This window comes from Rhinopithecus roxellana, chromosome 10, assembly GCF_007565055.1.
Source record: "Rhinopithecus roxellana isolate Shanxi Qingling chromosome 10, ASM756505v1, whole genome shotgun sequence".
Taxonomy (NCBI): domain Eukaryota; kingdom Metazoa; phylum Chordata; class Mammalia; order Primates; family Cercopithecidae; genus Rhinopithecus; species Rhinopithecus roxellana.
Genome location: NC_044558.1, coordinates 4,794,853 through 4,808,711, shown reverse-complemented (window position 1 = coordinate 4,808,711; position 13,859 = coordinate 4,794,853).

Here is a 13,859-nt window from a genome sequence, read left to right as displayed (position 1 = left end):
ATAACAAAAAGCGCAGGACTATGATCCCTGAAAAAAAGGAAACAAGTAAGATGGACCCCATGATCGCCTCTTCTTTCTGCCTGGAGGCACTCTCCAGACCTCAGCGCAGGAAAGGAGAACCCACGCAGAGTGCAGGGGTGACGGTGAGTGCAGGGTTCAGAGACTGAAGTTTGGTGAGGCTAAGGCAGTCACAATTTGCAGGACAGAATGCCAAAGCAGAGGAAGCAGCTTAGAGAAAGAGCTGCAGAAACCGGTATAGGTTCGCTCTTGTGTTTGTTGCTGAAAGCAAAGCCACATAAGTATGGATGAAACTCCGTGAAACTAGGAAAAGCGCTGCCAGAAAGCAGTAAGGTGAGCCGTCCTGAGCGCTCACACGGGGAAGCTTTGTTCAGACCAGCCAGGTGGAGAGAACTAGGTGTTCTCAGTGGCGAATATTCAGTAGAGAACCCAGAAGGGTCATGTCTTGGTAACAGGGATAAATAGGCTCTGCAGGAACTGGATTTATTTTCTTGCCCCAGATAACAAACACATTGGAAAAATACGTCAAAGAACAGTTTTCAAGACATTAGACATCAGGCAGCGAAGAACAGTGATTCCTGAGAAACGAGCTGAGACGACTCCTACACGTCTGCCAGCTTACTGATTTAAGAGAGATTTCAGGCATGGCGCAGGGAGGAGAAACCTTGTTGGATCCTGGAGAACACCTTGAAGTGAGGAGATGAAACGAACTGAGAAAGACTAAAGCAAAGAGAGCTTTCGGGGAAGAATGTACCAGAGGAGAGAGAGCGGCACAAAAGAAGAGCCTAGAGATGCGTTGAGGCGCCCCCTCAAGTGGTCACAGAGTATTGATTAGCACGTGTGTGCACTACCTGTGGCTGGAGAAGGAACTAGGGGAAAAGATTAGAGGGAGCAGTATCTGGAGCTCATACAAGACTGGAAACAGTACCTGTTCCCACCAGCCAGACTGGAAAATATCCTCATTCCTGGGGTGCTGGGTTGAGTCTTGCCTCATTAGTGGGGAATGATTATCCTCAGAACAAATGCTGCTCTGATCCCCCCCTAAGAAATATTACAAGCAAACACAAAAAGGATCAATCTGTTTCCAAGTATATTAAATGCACTCTAGGAAAAAGTTCAAGAATATTTATAGAACATCAGGCCAGGTGTGGTGGCTCAGGCCTGTAATCCCAGCACTTTGGGAGGCTCAAGGCAGGCAGATCACGAGACCAGCCTGACCAACATGGTAAAACCCCGTCTCTACTAAAAATACAAAAATTAGTCGGGCGTGGTGGTGTGTGCCATAATCCCAGCTACTCAGGAGGCTGAGGCAGGAGAATCGCTTAAACCTGGGAGGTGGAGGTTGCAGTGATCTGAGATTGCGCCACTGCACTCCAGCCAGGGTGACAAAGCGAGACTCCATCTCAAGAGAAAAAAAAAAAAAAGAAAAGAAAAAGAAATAAAATACACCCAGCCCTGAACAGGGCAAAATTTGTATATTAAATTGACATACAGTAAAAAAGGCCGGTCATGCAGAGAAGTAGGATAATATGAGTCATAATGAGGAGAATAATAATAAAGTGGAAACCAATCTGGAATTAACACAGATGTTAGAATTAGCAGACAGAGGCATTAAAACAGTTATCATAACTGTATTTAATATGTTCAAAAAGTTAAAGAGAAGATAAAAAATGTTGAGACATGGAAGATGTAAAAAAGATCTAAATCAAACTTCTGAAGATAAAAAGTACAATGCTTGCGATGAAAAATGCACTGGACGGGGTTCAGGACAGGTTGGACATTACAGTAGAAAGCGTTGGTGAAAGTGAAAACATAATCATAGAAACTTTCAACATGAATCACAGAGAAAAAAGTAATCTAACAAATGAACAGAACAGACGTCTGGGTTATGGTCTGGTATATAAGTAGCTTGAAAGTTGTCATTCCATCCTAACAAGTAAAAGCCCAAACACACTAAAAAACAATCAACACTTTTTCTCAGATTTGTAAGAGAGATGATGTCATAGGGCAAGCTGTTGCTTGAAAAACTAGAGAGACAGGCGCATACAAAGAATCACAACTTGCTAGAGCTGAAACCCAGGAGCTGAAACCTCCATGGAAACCAGAGCTATACCTGATCGATTGTTGGAGGCTCAGTGAATAAGACTGAGTGATTAAAACTCCATTGGAGGGTGGTGGGGGGCAGTACACTTTTGTGACTTTTGCCTCCAGAAGCTCTACCAGGTTCTCATGGTGAATATCAGAGAAATCTAGATCAAAACACTGTAACAGAAATGAAGAATGCCTTTGATGGGCTCATTAGTAGACTGGACATGGCTGAGGAAAGAATCTCTGAACTTGAGGATATGACAATTACAACTTAAAAGCAAAGAGAAAAATGAAAAAAACAGAACAGAATATCCAAGAACTGTGGGGCTACAGACGATGTAACTAATACATGCACAATGGGATATCAGAAGGAGAAGGAAAAGAAAGAAATAGAACCAATATTTGCTGCAATAATGACTGAGAATTTCCCCAAATTAATGTCAGAAGTCAAACCACAGATCTAGAAAGTTCAGAGAACACCAAACCAAATAAATGCCAGAAACTACATGTAGGAAATTATATTCAAATTTCAGAAAATTGAAGATAAAAAATTCTTGAAAGGAGCCAGAGGAAAAAACACCTTATTTACAGAGCAGCACTGGGGCACACCCTGAAGTATGGTGCCTTGGCATGCTGATTACTTGGAACTGAAGATTGGAAAGGTCTCAGAAGCAAGGTCTTTCTGACCTCCTTCTGCCTTCCTATCTCCTGCCCCTCCACAAAGTGAGTCATAGAAACCAGAAAGAATCCAGCTGGGCAGGGTGGCTCATGCCTGTAATCCCAGCACTTTAGGAGGCCAAGGCAGACAGATCAGCTGAGGTTGGGAGTTCAAGACCAGCCTGACCAATATGGTGAAACACTATCTCTACTAAAAATACAAAGATTAGCCGGGCTGTGGTGGCGCACGCCTGTAATCCCAGCTACTCAGGAGGCTGAGACAGGAGAATCGCTTGAACCTGGGAGGTGGAGGTTGCAGTGAGCCGAGATTGTGCCCCTGCACTCCAGCCTGGGTGACAAAGGGAGACCCTATCCCGCCCACTCCTACCCCCACCAGAAAAAAGATTCCTTCTTCCCCAAGGTGAGTCATAGAAACTAGAACCCCTCTCCCCCAAAACAAGGAGGGTCAGTCTCTCCCTTTTCCCTTCTTCCTTGAAGACCCTCATTCAGAGAGGTCCTGCTCCATTCCCAGGAGGAAGGAAGGCTACACACAGAGGCCAAGAAAAATCTGAACAGACAGGCACTGCTGGGTTTCCCCTTTTCACTCTCTTACCATTAGATCCTACCTTTTAGTCCAATTCCATTTCTACAGGGCTGTCCATTAAAGCACAAAAACAGAAAGTCTCCCCTGGGTCCTTGTGTGTGTCTTCATTTCTGAAGTCTCAATTTTTCTTTCATTTTTAAAGGATGATTTCACAGGGTACAAAATTCTAGTTTGGTGGATTTTTCTCTCAACACTTTAAATATTTCACTCCACTCTCATTTGCATGGTTTTTGAGGATGTCAGATATAATTCTTATCTTGGCTCCTGTGGGAATGAATAGATGTGATGTCTTTCCTCATAAATCACAAGGCTCATGGCCAATGAGAAAAAAATGATAATAGCAACAAGGTATTCAATTATGTATGTTTATGTATGTATAATATAATTATGTATGCTTACGTAGAAATGAAATATACTATTATACAATAAATGGGAGGGAAAATTAGAAATGTTTTATTATAAAGTGCTTGCACTATCTGTGAAGCTGTATTGTGCTACTTAAAAGTGAACTTGGCCTGGCGTGGTGGCTCATGCCTGTAATCCCAGCACTTTGGGAGGCTGAGGTCGGCAAATCACTTGAGGTCAGGAGTTTGAGACCAGCCTGGTCAACATGGTGAAACCCCGTCTCTACTAAAAATACAAAAATTAACCAGGTGGTGCATGCCTGAACTCCCAGCTACTCAGGAGGCTGAGGCAGGAGAATCGCTTGAACCTGGGAGTCAGAGGTTGCAGTGAGCCGAGATCGTGCCACTGCACTCCAGCGTGGGTGACACAGTGAGACGCCGTCTCAAAACAAACAAACAAAAGTGAACCTGAGGACAGGCATGATGACTCACACCTGTAATTCTAGCACTTTGGGAGGCTGAGGTAAGAGGATAGCTTGAGGCCAGGAGTTTGAAACCAGCCTGGTCAACAGAGTGAGACCTCATCTCTATTTTTAAAAAAAAGTTAAATAAACAAACAAAAGCAAAAAGTAAAAATGGGCTTGAATTTATTGTCAACGTATGTTGCAAACACTAGTGCAACCACTGGGAAAAAAGTAAAAAAATATACAGTTGATATGCTAGGAAATGAGAGAAAAGAGAATTATATAAAACGTTCAACTAAAACTAAAAAAGGCATCAAAAGAGCAGGCAACAAAAATAGGAACAAATACCAAGGGCAATGAATAGAAATAAAGTAACAAATATGAGAGCGATTAATTCGATGATACCAATAATCACTGTAAACACCAATAGTCTAAATAGACTAAAAGACAGAGACAGCGTGGATCCAAAAACAAAACCCACCTCTCTGTTGTCTACAAGAAATCCACTTTAAATACAAAAACATATATAGATGAAAAGTTCAGGAGTGGAGAAAGAAATACTATGTTAACACTAATCAAAATAAAGTGGGAGTAGCTATATTAATTTCAGACTGTGCAGACTTCAGAGCAAGAAAACTTAGATAAAGCAGGACATTATAAAATGATGAAGGTGTCAATACTCCAGGAAGACACAGCAATTCTTAATAAATGAATCCACTATTATAGGTGGGGACCTCAGCACCCCGCTATCAGAAATAGACAGTTCTAGCAGGCAGAAAATCAGTTATGGCATAGTTGAACTCAACAGCAACATCGATCATCTGAATATAATTTACATCTATAGACGACTCCATCTAACAACAGCACATTTCACATTATTCTCAAACATACATGGGATATTCAGGCCATAAAACACACCTGAAAAAATGTGAAAGCACGGAAATAACATAATGTCTGCTCTCAGACTGTATCAGACTGTAATGGAATTAAACTAGAAATGATAACAGAACTACAGATGGAAAATCCCCAAATACTTGGAGACTAAACAATGTGCTTCTGAATAACACATGGGTCAAAGAAAAAATTTCAAGATAAATGTAAAAATACTTTGAACTAAATAAAAATGAAAAGACAACTTACTGAAGATGGTGGGATGCAGTGAAAGCAGTGCTTTAGGGAAATTTACAGAATTGAATTCATGTATTTGTAAAGGAAGAAATATCTAAAAATCAATAATCTAGCCTTCACCTTAGGAAACTAGAAAAAATAGAAAATAAAATCCAAATGAAGTGAAAAAAATGATAAATATTATAGTAGAAATTAATGAAATTGAAAAGAGAAAATCAACAGAGAAAATCAACAAAACCAAAAGCTGATTTTTGGAATGGATTGATAAAATATATAAGCCTTTTGCCAAGCTAACTAAGAAAAAAAGAGAAAAGACACAAATTGCTAATACAATAAATGAAAGAGGGCACATCACTACAAGTTCCAAGAACATTAAAAGGATAATAAAGGAAAATGATGAACAACTCTATGCTCACAAATTTGACAACTTAGGTAAAATTATTCAAGTCCTTAGAAGACACAGTCTGCTAAAACAAAAACCAACATAGAAAAACAAACCAAAAAACAAAAATAGACGACCTAAATAGGCCTATCTCCACTAAAAGAAATTGAATTAATAACTAATAATCTTCTAAAACAGAAAGCACTAGGCCCTTACAGATTTATCCGGTGAATTCTCCCAAACACTTAAGAAAGAAATTATACCAATTCACTACAAACTCTTCCAGAAGATAAAAAGAGGGAATATTTTTAAATTCATTCTATGAGGCCTGCACTACTCTAAACCAAATCCAGGCAAGGACATTCAAGAAAAGAAAATTACATACTAACATCTCTCATGAAAGTCGATGCAAAAATTCTCAGTGAAATATTAGCAAATTGAATCCATTAATTTATAAAAAGAATTTTACACCAGAACCAAATGCAGTTTACCGGAGGTATGCAAGTCTGTTTCAACATTCAAAAATCAATTAGTGTAATCAATCACATTAACAGGCTAACAAAGAAAAATCACATAATTATGTCATAAAATGCAGAAAAAGCATTTGACAAAATCCAACATCTATGCATAATAAAGAAAACTCTTAGTAGACTAGGAATGGAGGAGAACTTTCTCAACTTAATAAAGAACATTTACAAATGCCCAAGAGTTAACATCATACTTGATGGTGAGAAACTAGATGCTTTCCCGTTACCGTCAGAAATAAGGAAAGGATGTCTCCTCTAACCACTGCTTTTCAACTCATACTGGAAGTTCTAGTTCATGCGATGAAACAAGAGAGAAAAGATATACAGATTGAGTAGGAAGAAAGAAAACCGTCTTCGTTTGCAGATGATATTATTGTAGATGGAGAAAAACTTTTAAAAAATCAACAAAAAACTCTCCTAGAACTGACAAGCAATAATAACAGGTTGCAGGATACAAGGTTAATGTACAAAAGTTCATCACTTTCCTATATGTCAGCAATGAACAAGTGGAATTTGAAATTAAAAACACATTGTCAACTAGTGCAGTGGCTCACGCCTGTAATCCCAGCACTTTGGAAAGCCGAGGAGGGAGGATCATGAGGTCAGGAGTTCGAGACCAGCCTGGCCAACATGGCAAAACCCCGTCTCTACTAAAAATACAAAAAACGTAGCCAGGCGTGGTGGCAGGCGCCTGTGATCCCAGCTGCTTGGCATGCTGAGGCGGGAGAATCGCTTTAACTCAGGAGGCGGAGGTTGCAGTGAGCCAAGGTCGCGCCATTGCACTCCATCCTGGGCGACAGAATGAGACTCTGTCTCAAAAAAAAAAAAAAATTATTTACATTGGCACCCATAAAATGGAAATACTTAGGTATAAACATAACAAAGTATGTATAAGAGCTTTATGAGGAAAACTACAAAACTCTAATGAAAGATATCGAAGAGTAACAAATGGAGAGACATTTTATGTTCATGGATAGGAAGACTCAATCTTATCAAAATGTCCATTCTTCCCAACCTAATCTGTAGATTGAATGCAATATCGATTAAAATCCCAGTAAACTGTTTTATAGATATCAGCAGACTTATTCTAAGGTTTATATGGAAAAGCAAAAGACCCAGAATAGCCGAGAAAATATTGAAGGAGAACTAAGTTGGAGAATAGGACATCAAGACTCACTATAAAGCTATACTAATTGAGACAGTGCGGTGTTGGTGAAAGAAGAGACAAAGAGATCAATGGAATAGAATAGAGAGCTCAAAAATAGACTGACATAAATGTAGTCGGTTGCTTCTGACAAAGGAGCAAAGGCAGTATAATGGAGAAAAGACAATCCTTTCAACAAATGGTGCTGGAATACTTGGACATCCACGTGGAGAAAAAGGAATCTAAACAGACCTTATACTTCTCACAAAAATTTACTCAAGATGGATCATAGATCTAAATGTAAAATGCAAAACTATAAAAATCCTAGAATATAACATAGGAGAAAGCCAATATGATTTTGGATATGGCAGTGACTCTTTAGATACAACAGGAAAGGCACAATCCATGAAAGAAAGAATTGATAGGCTAGACTTCATTAAATTAAAAACTTCAGCTCTGTGAAAGACAGTCAAGAGAATGAGAAGACAAGCCACAGGCTGAAAATACTTGCAAAAGACACGTCTAACAAAGGACCGTTATCCAAAGTACACAAAGAAATCTTAATAAGAAAGGAACAACCTGAAGGAAAAATGTGCCAAAGACCTTAACAGATACCCCACCAAAGAAGATACACAGATGGCAAGTTAGCATATGAACAGATGTTCAACATCATATGTCATTAGGGAATTGTAAATTAAAGCAATGAGATATCCCTACATATCCAATCACATCTCTATTGGATATTAACATATCTATTGGATATGTAGGAATATCTATTGGATATTAACATATCTATTGGATATGTAGGAATATCTATTGGATATTAACATATCTATTGGATATGTAGGAATATCTATTGGATATTAACATATCTATTGGATATGTAGGAATATCTATTAGATATTAACATATCTATTGGATATGTAGGGATATCTATTAGATATTAACATATCTATTGGATATGTAGGAATATCTATTAGATATTAACATATCTATTGGATATGTAGGAATATCTATTAGATATTAACATATCTATTGGATATGTAGGAATATCTATTAGATATTAACATATCTATTGGATATGTAGGGATATCTATTAGATATTAACATATCTATTGGATATGTAGGAATATCTATTGGATATTAACATATCTATTGGATATGTAGGAATATCTATTAGATATTAACATATCTATTGGATATGTAGGAATATCTATTAGATATTAACATATCTATTGGATATGTAGGGATATCTGTTAGAAGGGCATATCTATTAGAAGGGCAAAAATCCAAAATACTACACCAAATGCCGGTGAATATGTGGAATAATAGCAACACTCATCCATTGCTGGTAGAAATGTAAAATGGTATAGCTACTTTGGAATATTGTTTGTAAGTTTATAAAAAGAACAAAACAACTCTCATCAGCAATCACACTCCTTTGTATTAACCCAAATGAACTGAAAACTTAATGTCCACACAAAACTTGCATACAAAAGTCCATACCAGCTTCATTCATAATTGTTAAGACTTGGAAGCAATTCATATGTTCTTTAATAGGTAAATAGGGCTGGGCTCGGTGGCTCACGCGTGCAATCCCAGCACTTTGGGAGGCTGAGGTGGGGGGATCACGAGGTCAGGAGTTCAAGACCAGCCTGGCCAATACGGTGAAACCCCGTCTCTACTAAAAATACAAAAACTAGCTGGGCTTGGTGGCGCATGCCTGTAATCCCAGCTGCTCGGGAGGCTGAGGCAGGAGAATTGCTTGAACTTGGGAGGTGGAGGTTGCAGTGAGCCGAGATCACTCCACTGCATTCCAGCCTGGGTGACAAAACGAGACTCCATCTCAAAAAAAAAAAAAGAAAAGAAAAAAAGTTAAATAGACAAATAAACTGTAGTACATCCAGACGATGGGATGTTAACTAAAAATAAAAAAAAAAAAAAGAGCTATCAATCTATGAAAAGACACAGAGGAACCTTAAATGCATATCACTGAGTGTAAAGGACCCAATCTGAAAAGGCCACTCACTGTATGATTCCAACTCTATGACATTCTGGAAAAGGCCAAACTATAAAGACGGTAAAAAGATTAGTAGTTACTAGGGGTTGTGGGGGTGGGAAGGATGAATAGGTAGAGAACACCGGAATTTTAGGGCAGTGAAACGATTTGGTATGATACGAAAATGGTGGATACGTGTCATTACACATTTTTCAAAACCCATAGAGCGTACACTACTGGGAGTGAGCTCTTACGTAAGTTATGGACTTTGGATGATAATGACATGTAAGAGGAGGTTCATCAATTGTAACAAAAGTACAGCTGTGGTGCAGGACGATGACGGGGGTTGTATGTGTGTGGGAGCAGGTGATACATGGGAACTGTACTTTCTGGTCAATTTTCCTATGACCCTAAAACTGCTCTGAAAAAACTAACATTTCTGATAAACAGAGCATCATTTAAGCAACCTAATACATGTGTAATGGGAGTCTCGAATAGAGGGGAAGGCATGGAAAAAATATTTGAAGAAATAATGGCTCAAATTTTCCAAATCTGAGGAAAACTATAAAGTCACAGATCTAAGAAGCTTAAGGAGAAGCAGCATAGACATCTGTGAGGTGTGGGCTGGGCGCGGTGGCTCCCGCCTGTAATCCCAGCACTTTGGGAGGCCACGGCGGGCGGATCACGAGGTCAGGAGATCGAGACCATCCTGGCTAACACGGTGAAACCCCGTCTCTACTAAAAAAAAAATACAAAAAAGTATCCAGGTGTGGTGGCGGGCGCCTGTAGTCCCAGCTACTCGGGAGGCTGAGGCAGGAGAATGGCCAGAACTTGGGAGGTGGAGCTTGCAGTGAGCTGAGATCATGCCACTGCACTCCAGCCTGGGTGACAGAGCGAGACTCTGTCTCAAAAAAAAAAAAAAAGAAAAAGAAAAAAAAGAAAACTATGAGGTGTGACATAATCAAATTGCTGAAAAACAGGGATAAAAATTCTTGTAAAATGTTCACTTTTCTGTATTTATTTTTACCATGTATGTAATTGATACATAATAATTATATATGTTTATGGAGTGCAGTGTGGTGCTTCAGTAGACGTATACATTACGTAGTGATCAAGGCAGGGTACTTAGCATGTCTGTTGCCTCGAAGCTTTATCATTTCATTGTGGTGATAGCTTTCAAGATCCTCTTTTCTAGCTATTTTGAAATTTAACTACATTGTTATTGGCTATATTACCACGCTATGTAATTGAACATCCCAACTTATTGTTCGTAGCTGTAGCTTTATACCAGCCTTTCCTTGTCTGCATTCCCTCTCCTAACCTCTAATAGCCACTATTCTATTCTGTACTTCTATGAGACCAACTCTTAGATTTCACATGTGAGTGAGATCATACTGTGTTTGTCTTTCTGTGCCTGGCTTATTTCACTTTGCATAATGTCATCCAGGTTCATCCATGTTGCTTCAAATGACAGGATTTCATTATTTTATATAGCTGAATAGTATTCTATTGTATATATATACAACATTTTCTTACAAAAAAATTTAAAGCATTTGGGAGGCCAAGGCAGGCAGATCACAAGGTCAAGATATCCAGACCATCCTGGCCAAAATGGCGAAACCCTGTCTCTACTGAAAATACAAAAATTAGGTGGGCGTGGTGGCACATGCCTATAGTCCCAGCTACTTGGGAGGCTGAGGCAGAAGAATCACTTGAACCCAGGAGGCAGAGGTTGCAGTGAGCTGAGATTGCGCCACTGCACTCCAGCCTGGCGATAGAGCGAGACTCCATCTCAAAAAAAAAACAAAAAACAAAACAAAACAAAACTTAAAGCAACCAAAGGAAAAAACAAAGTTGAGGACGACCATACATTTTTGTAGGATTTATTGAAAGCAAGAAGACAGTGGACCAACATCTTTAAAATACTGCAAGAAAACAGTCAATCTAGAATTCTATGCCTAGCAAAATATATTTTAAAAAGGCAAAATGATGACATTTTTGGTCAGTAAGAGTTAAATATTAAAGTAAGTCCTTTAGGGAGAAGAAAAATGATACCAGATAGAAATGTGGACTACATAAAGGAATGAAAAGCACCCAAAATGGTAAATATGTTGGCAAATATATAAAAAGTTTTTTTTAAAAAGTCATTTAAATATATTTAATAGATAATTGATTAAACACAAATAATAACAATGTAGCGTAGAGTTTATAATATATGTAGAAATAGAATTTATGACAATAGCAGAAAGTTCAGGAAGAGACAAATGTTATAAAGTTCTTATGTTACACAGGAAGTACTATAATGACACTTGAAGGTAGAGTGTGATAAGTTAAAAATGTACTGTAAACGATAAAGCAACTACTAAAAGAATAGCAGACTTGCAGTTAATAAGTCAACAAAAATGGGATGTTTAAAAGTGTCAGCTAACTCAAAGAAAAGCAGACAAGAAAAAGGGAACAGAGATGAGACAAACAGAAAAATAGCAATGTTAGATTTAAACTCAGTCATACCAATAATCACGTTAAATACAAAAAGTATAAATATGTCAATTAACAGCTGAGATGGGCATATTAGATAAAACAGAATGATGATGTATGCTGCCTAAACAAAGACATTGTAAATATAAAGATACAACTATCTCGAAAATAAGAGAAAGCTTGAGTGTCTAAAAGCAGGAGTGCCAAAATAGATTTCAAAGCAAAGAATACTACAAGCAACAAAGAAGGTGATTCGTAATGGAAAAGGAGTCAAATAATAGAAGTGAGCATACAATCATAACTATTTATGTACCTGATAGTAGAATTTCAGAAAACATGATGCAAAACTGATATAATTACAGAAAGAAATAGACAAATCCACAACTACAGTCAGAGATTTCAATACTCTGTCTCAGTAAGTCATAGAACACGTAGACTGAAAATTAGTAGGGATAGAGGTTATCAACAAATCTTACCTAATATAAATTTCAAGAACTCTCCATCCAGTAATAACAGAATACTCATTATTTTGAAGGGCACATGGTACATTTACCCAAGTAGATCATGGCTTCACTGGTAAATTTTACCAAACATTTAAGGAAGAAATAATATCTGTTCTACAAACTCTTCTAGAATATTGATAAAGAGGATACTTCTCAATTAAACCAGCATTTTTACCATACCCAGATAAAAACGTTAGAATTAAAATAATAACAACAATTATAGACCGATATCCTTCATGGACATAGATGCAAACATTCTTCTTCTTCTTCTTTTTTTTTTTTTTTGAGACAGAGTCTCATGCCCAGGCTGGAGCGCAGTGGCCGGATCTCAGCTCACTGCAAGCTCCGCCTCCTGGGTTCACGCCATTCTCCTGCCTCAGTCTCCCGAGTAGCTGGGACTACAGGCGCCGCCACCTCGCCCGGCTAATTTTTTGTATTTTTAGTAGAGACGGGGTTTCACTGTTAGCCAGAATGGTCTCAATCTCCTGACCTTGTGATCTGCCCGCCTTGGCCTCCGAAAGTGCTAGGATTACAGGCGTGAGCCACCACGTCTGGCCAGATGCAAACATTCTTAATACAATTTTAGCAAATCAATGACAGCAATATATAAAAGGATAACATATCATAACTTCATGGGATTTTTCCCAAAAATGCAATCTTAGTTTAAGAGTCAAAAATCAATCAATGTAATTCACCATTTAACGAACAAAAAAAAAAATTATAACAATCTTAATGTGCACAGAAAGAGCATTTACCAGAATTAACATCCATTCCTAATGAAAACTCTCAGAAAATTAAGAATAAACTGGAAATTCCTAAGCCTGGTAAAGGGCATCTGTGAAAAACCTATGCTAACATTAAACTTAATGGTTTAAGGTTAAGTACTTTTCACCCTAATATTCGAAACAAGTCAGACATATTTGCTGTCATTACTTCTATTCGACATTATACTAAAGGTTCTAGCCAGTGCAATTAGGCAAGAAAAAGAAGTAAAAGTCATCTCTATTGGAGAGAAAGAAGAAAACTGTATTTCCAGAGAATATGATTCTTTAGAGAGAAAGTCTCAAGGAGTTAACAGCAACAACGTAAAAGTTGGTAGTATAATGAACAACCCACAAGTGAAATTAAGAAAATAATTCTATTCACAATAGCAGCAAAAAGAATATAATATTCAGGAATAAATTTAGCCAAAGACATTCCAAACGCATACACTGAAAACTACCAAGGGTTGCTGAGAGAAATGTTAAAAGATCTAAATAAATGCATAGTCATTTGTGATGGTTAATTTTGTGTCAACTTTGTTGGGTTACAGTGCGCAGATATTAGGTCAAACATTTTTCTGGCTGTTCCTGGGAGGCTGTTTTTAGATACGTTTAACATTGAAATGGGTAAACTTTGAATAAAGCTTGTTCTCCTCCATAATGTGAATGAGTCTCACCCAGTCGGTGGAAGGGCCAGAGTAGAACAAAAGGGCTGACCTCCCCTGAGGAAGAAGGGATTCTGCAGCAGGTGGTATTCAGCTT